The 18926-nt window shown below is 40.3% G+C and overlaps 1 long non-coding RNA gene across 1 annotated transcript; it reads left to right on the top strand.

Annotated features, from left to right (window-relative positions):
- The first annotated feature begins 958 nt into the window (after positions 1-958).
- Positions 959-17360, top strand: LOC140627293 (uncharacterized). The gene is made up of 3 exons (XR_012026125.1): positions 959-1093; positions 2109-2196; positions 15003-17360. It is a non-coding gene; the product is annotated as an uncharacterized lncRNA (long non-coding RNA).
- The last annotated feature ends 1566 nt before the right edge of the window (positions 17361-18926 follow it).

Raw genomic sequence — 18926 nt, 5'->3', positions numbered from 1 at the left:
TTTGTACTCTTTGGGTAAATACCCAATAGTGCAATTAGGATAGTATTCTTAAAAAAAGAGGAGGGGACATCTGGGTGACTCAGTGGTTGAGTGCCTGCCTTTGGTTCAGGTCGTGATCCCAGGATCCTAGGATCAAGTTTTGTATCGGTTTCCCCGCAGAGAGCCTGCTTCTTCCTCTGCCTATGTCTCTGCCTTTCTTTGTCTCTCATGAATAAATAAATGCAATCTTAAAAAACTGTTTATTTATCTATTTATTGAGAGAGAACACACAAGTGAGCACAAGCAGGGGGAGGAGCAGAGGGAGAGAGAGAAGCAGACTCCCTGCTGAGCAGGGAGCCCACCTCTGGGCTCTATCCCAGGACCCTGGGATCATGACCTGAGCCAAAGGCAGACGCTTAACTGATTGAGCCACCCATGTGCACCAGGGTAGCCTTCTTCTTAATTTTTGTGAACCTTCCTACTGTTTTCCACAGTGGCTGCACCAGTTTGCATTCTCACAAACAGTGCATTAGGGTTCCTTTTTCTTCACATCCTTGCCAACAGTTATCCTCTGTTATTACTTCTTCCACCTCACTATGTTACCTCTTATTAAATGGAGAGTGAAATTCCTAGAGTAATTGACCATCTTGCTTAACTTTTCTCTAAATTTTTTTTTTTGGTTTATCAGGTTTTTTCACTTGTTTCATTTTTTTAACTTTGATTTTATTGTCCAGAGCACTAATTTGGTCTTCAGTCATGTAAATTCTGTTATTTAGCCCTTTTATCACATCTTCCTTATTTTGGTAAAAATATAATTTCCAAGAACTCCTTGTTCTGTGACCTTTCCTTTTGCAGTGAAGCCTATTTTGTTTATCGGGTGCAGTATCTTTTCAAATGTCTCTGAAGAAGTTATATTGTTGTTAATGTTTCATCCCTTGTGTGTTGCCTCCATTCCTGCTATTCCTTCTGGGATCAGCCTTTCTCTTTCCAGTGTTGACTGTTGGTTCATGTTTATAAATGAAGGACTAGGCTCCAAATACATGTAGTTAGCATGATTTTTCTCTGCAGTGGTGTAAATACGTTTCCCCCAACAGGCTGCTCGGGTGAGTGGGAGGTAAGTTCTGTGAGCTCAGCTCTGCATAATTGGATAGGGCATGAAGCATGGCTTTGGACACCTTGGCTTCAAGGTGTGTCAACCTAAAGTAGACCATTGTTGCCACAATTGCCAACATATTAAAGAATGCCTCTTTTGAGTAGAACTATCTTACCTTCCTATCCCACCCTACCGGATCTGCCATGAAGGCCAAAGCTACGTTGTGTTCTACTTTTCTCTGACTCCTGTATCCATACTAACAGCAGTTCCTAGGTGGCTCATTCCGTTCTGTAAAGTGCAGTTTCCTTATTGTTTCCCCCCTGTGGTTAAATGTGTGGCAGTCTTCAGCTCCGTAGGAGTGGGAGGGTGTTGTGAAAAGGGATTGAGGAAGAACTGCAATTAGTCCTATGATTCTAATGTAGTTTTTAGTGAATTTTACCAGGGTCCCTTCTGCCTCCCAGAATTTACTGGCTGCATTTAGAGCTGCGTTGGGTTTCTTCTTACTTCAGCAGTTTTCTCCCATACATGTTTTGCGATGTAGTTTCCTTTCTTCTTGTCTATCTGATCCTGTCTGCTTTCTATCTTCTAGGAATCCCTCATCATTTCTGGTCCACTGGTGGTACACTCTCTTGTTTGTCAGCATTGTTAGTCATATAACAAATATTTAGGGAGCTCCTACATTATACCAGTTGCTGTTTTAGTTACTAAAGATATAACAGTGACCAAGAGAGCCAAAATTCTTAGCTCTCGTGAAGCTTACCTTCTAGTTGAGGGAGACAGACAATAAATACAACTAAAATATCCAGTTATAAGTGCAATGGGGGCAAATCTAGCAAAGAATAGAGGGAAAGAGTACCTGCTTGGGTTGTGGGGTGGAGGTATTTTACACATTTTAACAGAATATTGCAAATCCAAAATGCACACATGACCAATTCAGAAGGCCCATACTTTTATTTGATTCAACAAAAATCTTTGTAAATGAGGTAAAGTGATTTAATAGGCATTCTGTAATCCAAGCTCTTTTGTTCTGTCACAGCAAATTCTTGCTTATAAAGGAGGACCGGGAGCACTGCTGATTGAGGTAAGATTCAACAGGAAGTTGCCAGATCAAACTAGGAAACAAGGTAAGATTCAACCGGAAGATGCCAGATCAAACTAGGAAAGATGTTTATCTGAAGCAGGCTAAGAAGGAAAAGCCAAGGAGTAAGGCCAAGGTCACAGGAGGGAAAATGGTACTAAACATCAAACTTCAAAAAGGTGCAGCTCTGATGGAAGTAAGAGCATGAACTATATAGTTAGCAGCCAGGGAAACTGATCCTAGGACAGAAAATAGGTACTTGGAAGGGGTCAAGAAACTTGATTCCTATCTAAGTCTGGGAAAAGCAAATTTGGGCTGGAGCCAGGCAGGGCTGGAACCCTTACACATGTAATATAGTCACTTCCTGTCTTGATACCTTATTGTATGTAAGCCTTCCTGTCACTACTTATGCAGAGCTACAGTATAAACTATGGTAGGACTAAGCAATGTTCCTTCTCTACCAAAAAAAAAAGTTCTAAATCCTGAGAGGATTAGGAACTAATAACAACTAGTAACCATAATAGCAACTAATATTTTTGAGTACTTACCATGTGCATTGTGATAAGCATTTTATACATGATATTGCATTTAATCCTCAAAAAAATCTAGGATATAGGTAGCATAATTAATTCTATTTTAGGTTGAAGAGACTTGCCTGAGGTCATAAAACTGGTGTAGGGTCACACTACGATTTGACTCTGGCCTCTTTGACTTCAGACCCCATGTTCTTAACCGTAAAATACTGTCTCTTGATTCCTGACAAAATGGAACTTTTAGTAGCCTCAGCTCACCATTTATAGCCCCCCATACCATGTGTGATTTTAAAATTAGATTAAAACGGATTACCTTTTTAGATTTTAATGAAGGCAGATATGAGAAATATTAATACTGACAGTGAGATGTTTTCCTAATTACACTTCAGTTTAATAATATCAGCGTGGCTGAAATTTGAGCTCAACTTGTCTTTGCAGGTCCTCTTGTGGTACAACTCAACTACTACAGTTTGGATCTTTTAGTTCTCTTATACTTTTGGAGATTTTCCAAAAGTGAATTGTAAAAGATAAAAGATAAAAGTCAGCATTTTAAAGGTCTGGAAACTTTTCTCTAAGAAATATGTTTTTGACAACTTTTTAAATTTGCTTTTTAAGTTATTATGTCAATAGCTAAAAGATAATTCATAATATATCTGTCTTTTGGATGACGTTTCTACCTGATTTTCAGTTGTGAGATGATACCACTAGAGCTACACTGACCAACATCATGGAAATGTTGTAGATCTGTGCTGTCCACTATGGTAGTGGCCACATGTGGCTACTGAACATGTGAGATGTGGCTACTGAACTACTGGGTGTCTCAGTTAAGTGTCCGACTCTTGATTTCCACTCAGGTCATGATCTCAAGGTCCTGGGATGAGGCCCCGAGTCACAGTCAGGCTCGGAGCTCTGCAGGGAGTCTGCTTCAATATTTTCCTTCCCCTTCTGCCCCTCCCCCTGCTCACACATTCCCCCTGCCCCACCTTAAGTAAATAAATCTGTTTTAAAAAACTGAAGCAAAAAAAAAAAAAAAACTGAAGCAATGTGAAATATTTTTCTGTTACACTTTCATTATTTTGATAGGACTACATTTTTCTTTAACCACTGAAATTTTAGCCTCAGAATTGAGAAGTGCTGCAAATGTAAAATATACACCAGACTTCAAGTACTTAATATGAAAAAAAGATTGTCAAATTCTTAGTAATAATTTTATACTGAATACATGTTCATAAATTTCAAGTACATTGCTTTAAATAAAATATAATCTTAAAATTAGTTTCACCTGTTTCTTTGTACTTTGGTGATGTGACTAGTAGGACATTTAAACTATATATGTACCTCATGTTATATTTCTCTTGGATAGCACTGCTTTAGAATGTTCTAAAATCATGGAGTTCTAGCAGACACACTGTTTTGCAAAGATAATCTATATATGGGATATTACACCTGGAACAAGGTCATATTTAGGTCTAATCTTCATCATAGTCCAAGCAGCATCTTTTACAGTTCTGTATCCCAACTAGAGCACAGGAATGGAACATAGGGCAGCCTGGGTGGCTCAGCGGTTTAGTGCCGCCTTCAGCCCAGGGCCTGATCCTGGAGACCCGGGATTGAGTCCCACATCGGGTTCCCTGCATGGAGCCTGCTTCTCCCTCTGCCTGTGTCTCTGCCTCTCTCTCTCTCTCTGTGTCTCTCATGAATAAAGCAACGTCCTGGGTCCGAAGTCAGTGGCTCGCATCGCCAAGCTGGAAAAAGCAAAGGCTAAAGAACTGGCCACCAAGCTGGGCTGAGTGGACACTGTTGAATTTTCTGTACATAAAAGTAATAAAAGGTTCTCTTTCAAAAAAAAAAAAAAGGAATGGAACATAATATGCAATGACATGGACTGCCACTCCCCAACCCCCCAATTCCTATACTCAGGGTAGCAGTTGTTGGGAGCGGACCAGCAACAAGGCAGAGACTTCTAGCTGGCACACCTCAAAGCATCAGTCCCAATCCCTTTCCTCCTATACATTGGATGTTTCTATTTTATGACAATATGACCTATTAGTGATGCCCAAGGTAGCTGCATGTTGATTGTTCTAAAAAAGCAAATACATTCTGCATTACTTTGAATATTGTTGTGTGAAAATATTCCATTGTATACCAAAACACACTTATTACCAAAATTCAGTATTACATTTGTCAGTGAAATAAAAACACTGCTGAATTCCTTATATAGTTTCAACTATTGTATATTTTGAATTATAAGAAATGATTTTCCATTTTGAATAAAGATTTTCATCAATGGTGACTATCAGAATTTGAAGAGATAATCTAAAAAGTCTTGATCAACATCACAAGAAACCTTTCAAGCATAAAAATCTTTATTCCTTCCTTCAACAAACATTTATTGAATATCTATTTTATGCCTAGAGCTGGTCTAATGAATGGAATACAGCAGTGAACAAAACAAATAAAAAACTCGTCCCTCACAATGCCAGAGGTTGAAGCAGGTGTAAAAACTATTGCCTAACTCTATTTATAAATGTACTTCTGAACAAGAAATTCACCTTCTCCTTTCCAACCAGAGCCTAGCAGAATGGTTCCCGCAAAGAAGGGTGGCAAGAAGGAGGGCCGTTCTGCCATCAATGAAGGTAGTGACCAGGGAATATACCACCGTCATTCACAAGTGCATCCATGGAGTGGGTTTCAAGAAGCATGCCCCTGGGGCACTCAAAGAGATCCAGAAATTTGCCATGTAGTAGATGGGAACTCCAGATGTACACACTGACACCAGGCTCAACAAAGTTGTTTGGGCTAAAGGAATAAGGAATGTTCATTTTTTTAAAAAGATTTTATTTATTTATTCATGAGAGACAGATGGAGAGAGAGAGGCAGAGACATAGAGGGAGAAGCAGGCTCCATGCAGGGAGCCTGATGTGGGACTCGATCCTGAGACCCCAGGATCATGTCCTGGGCCGAAGGCAGGCGCTAAACCATTGAGTCACTCAGGGACCCCCGGAATGTTCTGTACCATATCTTTGTGTGACTGTCCAGAAAATATAATGAAGATAAAGATTCACCAAACAATCTCTATATGTTAGTTACCCATGTACTTGTCACCACTTTCAAAAATCTACAGTTATTATAGGTGAGAACTAATCACTGATTGTCAAATAAAGGTATAAAACTGCAAAAAAAAGAAATTCAATTTCTTATAACATATTGTACCATTGACTCATCTTAGAAACAAGAGGACTGAGCCCTATAATATTTTTTGGTGGTATGAATTCATTTCATTGATCAGACTGTAACAATTTGTTTTAATATTAAAACAAAAATTAGGATGTTTGCTTCATTGCTCCTAGATCTCCACCAGAGATCTGTTTTCAATCCCCTCCCCCCCCAATCCGAATCCCTCATTCACAGAGAATAAGACCAAATCCCACTAGGCTGGGACTTTCCTAACCTGGATTATGGAAAATTGTCAATTAGGCTGAAACAGTATATTCTCATGAAAAAGTGTTGAGCTGTACCTATTTACCTAAGATCTTTTTATAAAATCTCCTGACCTTTGAGTCTGCCCACAATCCCCAAGTCACAATGGTGAGATCTCTATCTTCCTGGGGCACCTTTTTCTAAAAGTGGTGCTGCTCTCATCTCTACTATTTGCCTTGAGGGTCAGAATACCTGTGGGACTAATGTCACCTTCTACAGTCTTCTCTGCAGTTCTTTTAAGAGGTCCAGGGATCCATACTCAAATGACATCCTGTGCTGATCTGACCTTCCAAAGACCCCACAAAGGGTTCTGTTACCCACACATGGGGAATCTCCTTCAAGCACCATTCTGGAAGGCAGTGCCTCCCACCTTTTTCATAGCAGGGCACACACAGGAATTGCTATTTGCAGTGCCCTGGGGTAAAGTGGAGGGCTTCAGGGGCCTCTAGGAGGGAGTTGTCTAAAAAAAAAAAAAACACTACATTTTCTTGACATTATATAATTAGGAAATACATTAAGAAAAATAAAATACCAAGCATCATGGAAGAAGTTAAATACTGAACTTGATGAAAATCATGACAATTTTAAGCTTCCTTTTGTAAATACAATTTTACATTTGCTTTGCAGCAAAATTCCTCAAAAGAGCTGCCAATAATACTCACTCCAATCCCTCTCCTTTCAATTCTAATTCTTCTGCTTCTTTCATAAGTTTGTTTTATTAACTCTCCCTGCCCCATCCACCCTTTTCCTCCCCATAGGCAGCTATATGTATTATTTTCTTTCTTATCTTTCAGTGTCTCTTTATAAAAAGAAAGCATTTATGAATGCAGACTCTTATCCTCCCCATCCTTTCTTATGCCAGAGGTAGCATGCACTGTTCCATACATGGTTTTATATACTTAGCAACATATCCTAGAGATCTTCCAATATCACTGCATGAAGATCAACCTCATTTTTTTCCCCAGCTGTATCCTATTCTATCTTGGGGATATTCCATAGTTTATTTAAATAGTTTACAAGTAGCAGAAGACTTGGACTCTTGCTATTCAAATAATGCTGATACAGATAAACACAGAGATACATACACATGTAAATTGTGTACATGTGTAGTGTAATTGATAAATACGGTCCGAGAATCAGCTGAAATGTGTAGGCTCACCCATTACAGAGGTTGTACCATATGCATCACACTGGCAGTGTGTGCCAGTGTCTGATTCCCTACACCCTTTCCTCTCGTTCTACCTTCAACTCTTTCTAAGCAGGATTTTGTGTGAAATGACAGCACTTAAGAAAGCTCGAGGCAACAGGAACCATAGTATATTGGGACCTTTTAGATAGTTCTGGTTGAAGTACAGTATTCGGGGTGGGGGAACTGGGAGGCAGATGGAAACACAGGTGTAAAGATGGGGTTAAAGGCAAGAAATTAGGCAGGAGAGGTTTACACACACACACACACAGACCACAACTTCAAACAGTTCATTCAACATGACTTGACACCAGTACATATGTATAGAGGAAGGCAGGGAAACAGATGTAAATAAAGGTGTAAAGATGAGGGTAAAATCTGAATAATACATATTGTATTTGTTAAGTGGAAGAATGAACTAAAAATAAATACTTAAATGGCTACATATAGAGGGAAAGAGGAAACACCGTGGGAGGGACCAAGATTGAAGCTATACTTCTCTGAATATGTCTTGTTTTGTAGATCTTCTTTCAGAACTACAGACCTTTTTTTAAAGAATTTATTCATTCATGAGAGACACAGAGAGAGAGGCAGAGACACAGCCAGAGGGAGAAGCAGGCTTCCCACATGGAGCCTAATATGGGACTCGATCCTGGACACTGGGATCATGACCTGAGCCAAAGGCAGACAAGGCAGACACTCAACTGCTGAGCCACCCAGGTGTCCCACTACAGAAATATTTTATATAATTATAAAAGTGATTTTTAACAACCACCTATAAAAACTGAGAGCTGGGATCCCTGGGTGGCGCAGCGGTTTGGCGCCTGCCTTTGGCCCAGGGCGCGATCCTGGAGACCCGGGATCGAATCCCATGTCGGGCTCCCGGTGCATGGAGCCTGCTTCTCCCTCTGCCTGTGTCTCTGCCTCTCTCTGTGTGTGTGTATGACTATAAAAAAAAAAAAACAACTGAGAGCTAAACAAAGCAAATAAACCTAACTGTATACTGAGTTCATGGTATACCTCACAGAGAGAAACAATACGATTCTGTTTTCATATACATTTTTAATTTTCCATGGGAGGGAGAAAGGGGAATGAAACTGAGAGAGAAGAGGGCAGAGAGGGGCAGAGAAGGGAGGGGAGGAGAGGAGAGAACGGGAGAAAGGCAGGCTGGCCAGAGAGATGGAAGGCAAAAGAATGTGGAGTCACAGAAACCATTCTGTAAGCAGGAGGGGATAATCAAAACAGTCAAATGCTGCCCTGAGGTCAAATAAAATAATAAATATGAAGCATCCATCTCATTGAGCAACACTTGAAGAGAGTTTATTAAAAAAATATTATGTGTGGTTTGAAAAGGGCAAATGTGCTTACAACACAATAGAAGGTAAAGTCAAGAATGACCTGAGTAATGCAGGATATGTGGCTGTGGTTCTCTTACCTGTGGCCTTCCAAGCTCCCAGAGTCACATTCTGACCCCATTAATCTGATCCCCTTCCAATGGACAAGTCTGACTCCACCAAAATGAGATGAGCGCCTTCCCTGAGCCTCCAAGTCTCAGAAAGCCTCAGGAAAGAATAAAGTAGGGAAGATTAGATCTGCTTGAGATGCAGCATGGTTCTATTATTATTGTTGCAGTCATTATTTAACAGATATTAGTTTCATGCTTACTTAGTACCAAGCACTAGTCTAAACACTTTATAAATATTAACTTGATTTAATCCTCTTAATAGCCCTATGAAGTGGATACTAGTTTTTAAAGATTTTATTTATTCATAAGAGACACAGAGAGAGAGAGAGGCAGAGACATGGGCAGAGGGAGAAGCAGGCTCCAAGCAGGGAGCCTGATGCTGGACTCAATCCCAGGACCCCAGGATTACAATCTGAGCCAAAGGCAGACACTCAATCACTGAGCCACCCAGGTGCCCCTCTGCTTTATTTTTTGATGTTCCTGTGATTCTAAAGATATCCGCTAAGTCAGGTGCCCCGAGGTGGATACTACTATTATGAGTTTTGCTCTGGCTCTATTACTTCCTCACCATGTAACACTGACCAAGTCACCTCTCTGCACTGCACTTCAGTTTGCTTCTCTGAACAAAAGAAGCATTTGGCTGGGGATTTCAAGACTTCTTTACAACTTGAACATTCTATAAGCTGTGGTGGTGATAAGTCAGCACTGACCTAACATGGCATGCTTGTGCAGGGTTGGGGAGAACACTGACCTGGCTCCTTTTTTCTTTTTTCTTCTCCCAGCTTACAGTTCTATTACCTCTATGCTGGTATTCTCCCTACAGAAGGCAGGAAATGTTTAAAAACTATAATACCTGGCTCTCAGTAGATGTTTAACAAATATTTGTTGGCTAAATTAATGGGTAAAAAATTAAATTATCCTAGCCCCCATTTCTCAGAGACCCTGCCATGACACTTCTCCATCCAGAGAAGTGCTGAAATCTTAGCACATGCCATGTGTGCTTCAAAAGCCATGCTGCATTCCTGTCTAGATTCGTCTCACTCATGAAAAAGACTGTTTGTTGTGTGACTATTTAAAAGCATTCAGTAAAGGATTTTTCTGCAGCAAAAACCTAGGTCAAATACTAAGGGCAAAGATTTGGGGGAGTAGTCAAAAGCGACTTGAGGCTCTTAAGAAAGTTGACTAGCATCAACCCTAAGAGAAAGCTACATGTCAAGCTCTGCTGTTGACGGAATCAATTAAATGCCTGTTCCTTCAGGCCCTGGTGTGGGTTTGTTAAAGCATTCTCACGTAGGTTTGCTTTCGGATCAATCAATAAATAATTAAAACTGGAGTCTCCATTGCTTCAGTGTTCTCCTGTGAAAGTATTGAGGTAAAAGAAAAATGTAGGGGCCCCATGCCTTAAGAAACCAAAACTCACAAAATAGGGTTATGAAGAGATTATTCATGTTACCAAAAAACAAAACATAACAAAAAATAGTTCACTGCACACAGAGTTCCTTTAAACAGCCTGATCCCTCCGTGCCCTTAAGATGTGACTGGGTTTTCCAAAATTGTATCTAGTACAAAGCTTTTCAGGAATACACGTTTTGTAACATGAGGCTCCGCTGTATTTAACATTTACCGATTTTAAGCTGCCGCTGCGCATTCACTCATTTTAACATTTATTTGGACTAAAAACTCACCGAGGAGAAGGAAAAAAGTCAGATCTGCCCCACTCGAAGCTTTCCAGTAAACAAACAACAGAACGTTCACATTAGTGGGGAAATCAAAAGTTAGTTTAATTCAGTACTTGGTTGTCTCGTGTTAGGAGCGTTGCATTTGATTTCACAGTGACACATTACTTTCTGGGTGAGATTTTCCGTGAGTACATTTCAGTATAATTCCTCCTAGGTCAGGGTTATCAGAAGCTCTTGGAAATTCCTCTTTGCTCTTCATGAGTTTTTGTTCTGTTTCTGTTTTTCCAACGTGGCAGTTGTGATTATCTTGATCTCTCTTCGAATTTTTTCCTTCTGTGGTATACAAGTACTACTAGTTTCTGTTACAGATGGTAAGAAACTGCTAGTTTCTGTCAGAGATTGTATAGATTGAAAAGGAACCTGCGTGCCATGGTGGGGAAGGGAAGGAAGATTTAAAGCAGGAACATTTGAAAATGAGAAGCAGAAAAAGTGCTGCTCCTGAGGGAATAGCCTTTCTCATGGCATGCTGCCCAGAAGCTGCTATTCCTTCCTGGCGAAAGCCACAGAGAAGATGAAAAGCGGAGTCCAACAAACAGAGCCGAAGTATGGTGGGAAACAGAGCTTCATGGAAGTCAGCATTTTGCAAAGCTGGGGTGACTGGTGTAAGAGCAAGGCAGGCCAGGAGGCTCCACTACCCACAGGGGTTAGGGCAGTCACAGAGAGCAGAGAACAGTGTTCAACAGTGAGGGTCCCACTCCATGGTTATGCCACCGGGGAAGAGGGGGAGGGGGGTCTCAGGAGAATCATGAGATTCCCCCCACCTTTTGGGGGAGCAGAGCAGTACCGAGAGACTGTATCAGACAAAAGATAGGAACACAAGGAAGCCTGAACCCAAAAGATAGCTCATGGCACAGATGTGCAGAGGCCAGGGTACAAATGACAGCAGTCACAAGTGCAGTGGTAACACCAGGAGCAGAGAATTGGCAGATAAAGCATATGGTTTTGCATCGCAATCACAGACACTGGGAAATGCAGAGGGAATCTGGGAGCCCCAGATGTCCACTAGCAAGTACTAATGAGATATCCAAAATAGGCATGACATGTGCCACCAAAAGGAAAAAAAAGACCAACCCCTCCCCCGCCCCCCGACAAACAAACACCCAGAATTGAGACCTAGGCTATCACTTTAAAGTTTCCTGACATGGCTGAGCATGAAAGAATTAAGTGCAATGGGATTGTGTAGGATAGAATCAGGATCTAGAACAAGGTGTGCCTGCGATGGTGGGGCATGGATTTCTGATAAAAATGGATTGCAAACGACCTTCTGAGGGAGAGGACCCTCCCAGCAGATACCGCTCCCTCAAACCAGCCCCACCCCAGCTGGCTCTTGGGTAGGTCACGATTTCAGCTGCAAGCCACTTCAGCCACCTCCAGCCTGCAGCTGAACTCACTCCAGGCAAGCTGGTGCCAGCAGTTAACCCTATAGGTCACGGTTTCCCTCGAGGGATGTGACACCTGGTTCGCAGTTTTAGCAAGATCCCAGGCGGAGTTCTCCTGCATTCCATTGGCTTGTTTATTAAGCCCCACATCTACTAAAACTGTCAGAAAATTTTCAAGCTGGTTTCTCATGACCAAAAACATAATCCTATAATCCTCAAAAAATATTTTGAACAGATAAACAGTACAGCATAATATCTGACACAGCCAGGCACCTGCAGGACAGCCTTCCCCCAGAGCACTGGGCCTCCACACAGCAGTTCTAGTGAGTGGGCCCCAGCCCGTGCAATTAACCCTTACGTGTCAGTCATCACCCCAACCCTCCCTTGGAACGAGGGTGATATTTTTCAATCTTTCCCATTAGGGTGGAGGTTACATGCAAAAAAGAATGGCTCTGTCTGGAATAGGTGTTAATTTTCAAGAAGGAGGGTTGTCAGTTGACCCAAGTGCCCAAATGGGGTACTCTGATGACATTTCCCCATGGAAATCCCAAATACAGATGTTTTACCTCTAGATAATTAAAAGATAAATATAAGAGTCTGATTTAAAAAAAAAAAACTCCCATTTAATGAAAGGTTTGGGGTCTGTTTGGTTGATATTTTCATTAAATGTTAGAATTTGATTCTGGGGACTTTTGAATTTTGAAATTTTACATATATACCTGAAAGAATACTGACAATGAAGCAAAAGCCCTTATTAAATATGGAATGAGTACCAATATTCCACCTGCCTAATAATATAACTTCCAGCAACTTTAACCAACTGAAGTTCAAACAGGACCTTAAGAGTAAATGAGAATGTATCTGAACCTTTAATGAAACAGCTGTAACAAAGGGCATGGAGTTTATTGTGCAGGAGACCAAAAAGCTACCCTCTGACTGTTGAACTAGAAACTATTATTTTTGAATTTTGTGTGATATTTAACGAATTTCCTTATCTGGTTTCCCACGGTAAACTTCCATTCCTTCTAAAATTACAGTCAAATTAGACACAGTTAGCTGGTGAAGGAAGAACATTGTGAGAAATAGTTTAACTGAAAAATGAACCCCAAACAGAGGAAAGAAGTCACTACAAGAGCCACAAGAGCCTCAGCAAACAACCTTCCACACGTTAGTGGCCCCTGAGTGCCCTGACAGGGCTTACAAATACAATACAATACAGGATATTCCACATAGTTCTCAAGAAAGGGTTAAATCAGGCTCAGTGCTCTCTGTTGAACAAAACACAGAAAGTACATAAGGCAGTTCAGAAATTTTTCAACTTTCATCAAGCAAAGGGATAAACTTCAGTTATGTGAAAAATGCAGTTGCAGAGAATACCCCTCTCCTTCACAGAGAACATTCCATCCCTTATAGAGCTCTATGATAAACAGTAAGAATGGTTCTCCCCTACTGAGCACCTTCCCTCAGTGCCTGTGCTTGGGTTCACATGCAGGATTGCCAAGTTCCAAGTCCGTTCCCTTATTTAACAATGCAACAATAAAAAGAACACCCAATTAAAAATGGGCAAAGGATTTGAACAGACATTTCTCCAAAGAAGATATAAAAATGACCAATGGGCGGGGCACCTGGGTAACTCAGTGGTTGAGTATCTGTCTGCCTTTGGCTCAGGGCATGATCCTCATGGGGAGCCTGCTTCTCCCTCTGCCTATGTCTCTGCCTCTCTCTGTCTTTCATGAATAAATAAAATCTTTAAAAAAAATGACCAGTGGGCACATGAGAAGATGCTCAACATCAATAGCCATAATGGGAATACAAATCAAAACCATGATGATACCACTTTATACTCACTAGTTGGGCTATAATCAAAAAGGCAGATAACAGCAAGTGTTGATGATTATGTAGAGAAATGGAAACTCTTATACACTGCTGGTGGGAATGTAAAATGGTGCAGCTGCTTTGTAGAACAAGCTGGCAGCTCCACAAACAGTTAAACATAGAGTCACCATATGACCAGCAATTACATTCCTAGGTATAAACTTGAGAGGAAGAATGACAAAAATATCCATGCAAAAACTTGTACATGAATGTTCATAGCAGCATTATTCATAATAGCCAAAAAATGGAAGCAATCTAAACATCCATCAACTGATAAATGGACAAATAAAATATGGTATATCCATACAGTCATATTATTCAGCCATAAAAAGGAATAAAGTACAACCCATACTAAAACACGGATGAACCCCCAAAATATCATGCTACCTAAAGGAAGCCAGTCACAAAAGACATTTTGTATCACTCCATTTATAAGATACGTCAACAGGCAAATTTGCAGAAACAGAAGTAGATTAGTGGTTACCAGGAGCTGGGTGAGTTGGGTGGGAGGAAATGAAGAGTGATGGCTGGGTGATATAGGTGTCTTTGGGGGGGGTGATGAAAATGTTCTCAAATTGATTGTAGTAATGGTTTTGCAATTCTGTGAATACACTAAAATGCCTGAAATGTACACCTTAAGTAAGTGAATTATATGGTGTGTGAATTATATCCCAATAAAGCTCATATATATGAAGGTATGAGTTTTGTCTCAAGCAGTATAACTGAGTGTGTGTGTGTGTATACAACACTGAGTTTATTTGCTACTACATTTTTACATTTTTAAAATTGCTTATGAAACACTGTTGGTTTTGGAGTAATACTTGACAATGCACTTATGCCTCTTTAAGCCTGTGCTCTTCCAAAGATGCTGAGCAAAGCCCAGACTTCATGTTGTTATTTATTCCCAGGAACAGGAAAAAAATATTTAGTAATTATATTTCATGGTATGATATGTTTATACTAAGGCACAGAGGCAAATCTATCTTGGCATATGCAAGTTTTTTCTTCACATTTTTAATTGATAAACTTATTTCTCTATTATAAAACAATGCATAATCAGCATGGAAAATATGGAAAAATGCAGAAGACATAAGAAAAAAGCTAGTCAATGCTATTCCCACCCACGAGATAACAACTGTTAACATTTTGGTTTATTTTTTCCCCTTGTTTCACAATGCATATTTTTTTCACATAGTTGTGATCACATGGTATACTTCACCATTTATCTACTGTCTGCTTTCATGAGAGCTTTGAGGAACAAATCTACTAAAACTTGGACCAGAACACTGATCTCTCAAGATTCCCCTCCCCCTGCTTATCTTCTTTTTCCTGGAGCTCAACACCACCACCACCACCACCACCCACGCCTGAAGACAATGAAGCCATTAAGAAGAAAAGCTACCAAACAAAGCTTGAAGGCCCATCATCTTGAAGTGCCCATTCATCACCATGAAGCTTACTGCTGTCTCTCCCAGGCTTACATGTAATGAATCAATACCACAGCAACAGTTTGATTTCATCTTTATAAAAGAGGATATGAATACAAATGGAGACTCTAAGGAGACTCCACTCTCTTGTAATCAAGCATTTGACCCCCTTACCAACTTACAGGAGATCTGTCGAGATGTTGTCATCTCCTCAAAAGATGACCTCTTTGATGTTGTTAGTAGAACACCAGACACAGTCACTTGTTCACCAGAAAATGAAAGGCTGCTTCTCCATTGTCAGGGCATGATCATTAACAGTGTAGTATCATTCCAGTCCAAACATTGTATTTTAAAAGCAATGACACAAAAGCCAATGACACAGATTGTGTCAATAAGCAGTGGAGAGCCTGCTTAAAGCATCAGGAAACAGAAGCTCCATCTATCCCAAAGTCCCCAGCCAGCCAAAGACAGGTAAAAGGCAAGAGTTTACAGATACAAGGTTCATAAAGACACTGTGCATGGGAAATGCGCACTTCCCATGCATATATACTGTGTTGGAGGAAGTGCAATTAGATCCAACAAAGCCAAAAGCCCCACAATCGAAAATGCTTTGTGAAGGTAAGACCCACATGTGCACTGCAAGATTTAACAAGGCAGCAGCCATGATTCAACAAGGCAGCACCTGAAGAAGTTGTTGAGGTGTTTGGTAGACATCAGACAAAGAGAGACCTGTTGCTAATACCTTTATGAATGATAAGTCCCAATTTTCTCTATTATGTGCCCATTATTAAAGTGCCTTAGCCTTTCTTTTATACAGATGGAAATAGAGTGTTGTTGTTGTTTTTTTTTAAAGAATAAGTCACCTTAAGCCAGTTGTTGTTTGGATCTAGCTGTGATCAAAAGAACCATTAGGACAAAAGCAGAAAGAAACCGATTATGCAAAGCCTGTAACATTAGTCATTAATAGCATCCTGTGGGAGAACCAAATGTAATAAGATGGGTACATAGTATGATGTCAAATTAACCCATTTTTTTCAAGGACTACTGTACTAAGAAAAGCAAAGTGAAAATGTGTGTACTTGTAAATCCAAAGGTTAAATGTTAGGAACAAAGCTCTAGACTCATGCAGTTTTCTGAAATGACCTGAAATTGAAGAAGCCAGTGTGGTAGACAGGAAAATATTTGATTAAAACATGGGAAGAAGCACAATTCAACTCTTGAGGAAATACAGAATGTCACTGAAAGACCAGCTCAGAAGGAATAATTAGTTAAATAGACGCTTTTGTAGGATTTTCTACCTTTGCCCTGATAAGCAAGCACTTCTGAAGAGAACAAAAGTCCTAAAGAACAGGCTTCCGATGTAACATAGGATGTCTAGAGGTCAGTAAACAAGTGACTAAACTCAAAGATCCCTTCCAAGGCTAATATTCATCAATTGTACTAATTTCTGTCAAAGCAGCCATGAGTTCAAGCACCCAGTAATCTATCCAACAAAGGAAAGACAAATATGGAAAGATATGGCACCATCATATAATACTTTTTCTCAGAGTTAGTCTTACAGTGTTGAGATAACTGGAAAACACCATGATGTCGCTGTGTTTCATGTCGGGGGTGGGAATTTACAGGTTACTCTTTAAGCCATTCTGTAGTTTCCATTTGGAGCAGAGAAAAATAATTTGGAAGTTCATTGTCAATTTGAGTTTGTCATCTTTCTATATCAAAGACAGATGGGATTGGATGCAAACATATGGGGAGATATTTTTTTCTAAGCCTAAAATGTCTCGGATATTTGTATATTTTCTCATTATTATACAGGGCTGGGTTGTCACTTGGCTCTCACCTTAAAGTAATTTCATCTGGGACATAGTGTCCAGCCCTGGGTTAATGAAGAATATAGAAAACAGCTTTATAAAGCAGGCTAGGTTTTCTTTGCCCTTCATAAAAACTACCTTTGGCCACTGTGCTAAGGCAGTTCCAGCTGCACTTTTCTGGTGCCACTCTCTCAGCAAACTTCAGACTGTACACCAGGCTTGTGAGATGTTTCACGGCACAACTGCTTTCAAAATCGATCTCTGTGTTGTCCTTCCATTTGTATATTCATACCTCTTATTTCTGAAATTAAACCAGTGTCCTTGCTTCATATTCTCTGCAATCAGCACTTGAAGTCTGTTTACCACAAAACATTTCTTGCTTGTATTTATTCATTTAAAGAGGGAAGGGGGTATAGGGGCAGAGAGAGAGCCAGAATCTTAAGCAGGGTACACACCTAGCACAGAGCCCAATGCGGGACTCAATCTCACAACCCCAATCATGACCTGAGCAGAAGTCAAGAGTCAGATGCTCAACTGACTGAGTTACCCAGGTGCGCCCCATGTCTTGCTTTTATTTTTTTAAAAGATTTATTTATTTATTCATGTGAGACACAAACTGAGACAGATTGGCAGAGACACAGGCAGAGGGAGAACCAGGCTCTTTGCAGGGAGTCAGATGTGGGACTTGATCCTGGATCCTGGGATCACGACCCGAGCTGAAGGAAGGTGCCCAACCGCTGAGAAACCCAGGTGTCCCCCATGTCTTGCTTTTAAATATGCCCCCAAGAATCTACCTTATTCAGCTGCCACCACTGCCTACCACTCAACACTGTAACATGAGATGCTGTCTTGTACAGTTGGCAGGACTGGGTTGTTTTGTCCATGTTCAGTGGTAGTAGATTAAATGTTTCCTCCTAAGAAGTCAAACAAGGTACCATTTCAGCTTTTTAAAATCATAACAAAACCACAAAAGATCAAGAAGAAAATATGAAAGAATATTCATCTTTTCTTCAAAGGGACTAGGCCTTTGTAAGCACAAGAACAAAAGAAGAAACCATAAAAGATATATAGACCTAACATTTAAAAAACATCAACCTTCTGTGTGATGAAACAAAATTAAACTGCAAACAAGAAGCTGGAAAATATATTTGCCAAACAAATGTGACATACACAGAAAGGGGTTAATATTGTTAATATACAAAGAACTTTTATAAATCAATGAGAAGAGGTAAGCATTCTGATGGATAAATAGGCAAGGGACCCTGTACTGTTGTCTATTCTCAGCCCCACCACCCATCTCTTGCCCGTGTCACTGGCAACCAGGGGTAGGAACTGTGACACAATCTTGCAAGCAAGTATCTGCTGAAAGAGAGTGACATTTCTAGGAAAATTTGTTTTCTTGATTAAAAGTACAGCTGTCACCCATATTCCTTACCTCATTCTTCCTGCTTTGGGCAAGGATGGGGCAGTCATCTTGCAAATACTATATCACTGAGCTCCTGAACCAAGACCTCCAGACTCCTGTTTGTGTCAAGAAAAAAATGAATCCTTATGAATTTAAGCCACTGTTAATGAGGGCTCCAGATCCTTTGAGCCAAAAACATTCCTCATTGATGTTCCTCATATGATTAAGCAAATCATACCGAACAGGTAAGATAGACAAAAAGCATAAACACTGTTCCAATTCACAAACAATAAGATATATTAAAAATAAAAATAGCAACCTTGAACACATTATGCTAAATGAAACCAGCTGGTCACAAAAGGACACATATCTTATGAATTTCTTTATAGGAGGTCCCTAGAATAATGAAATTCAGAGACAGACAGTGAAATGGTGGTTTCCAGGGCTGAGGAGAGAGAAAGGGGAGAATGGGAGTA

Source organism: Canis lupus, chromosome X (genome assembly GCF_048164855.1).
Source record: "Canis lupus baileyi chromosome X, mCanLup2.hap1, whole genome shotgun sequence".
In the NCBI taxonomy this organism is placed as follows: domain Eukaryota; kingdom Metazoa; phylum Chordata; class Mammalia; order Carnivora; family Canidae; genus Canis; species Canis lupus.
The sequence above is the reverse complement of the archived record's forward strand: the minus strand, read 5'-3'. Positions and strand labels throughout refer to the sequence as shown.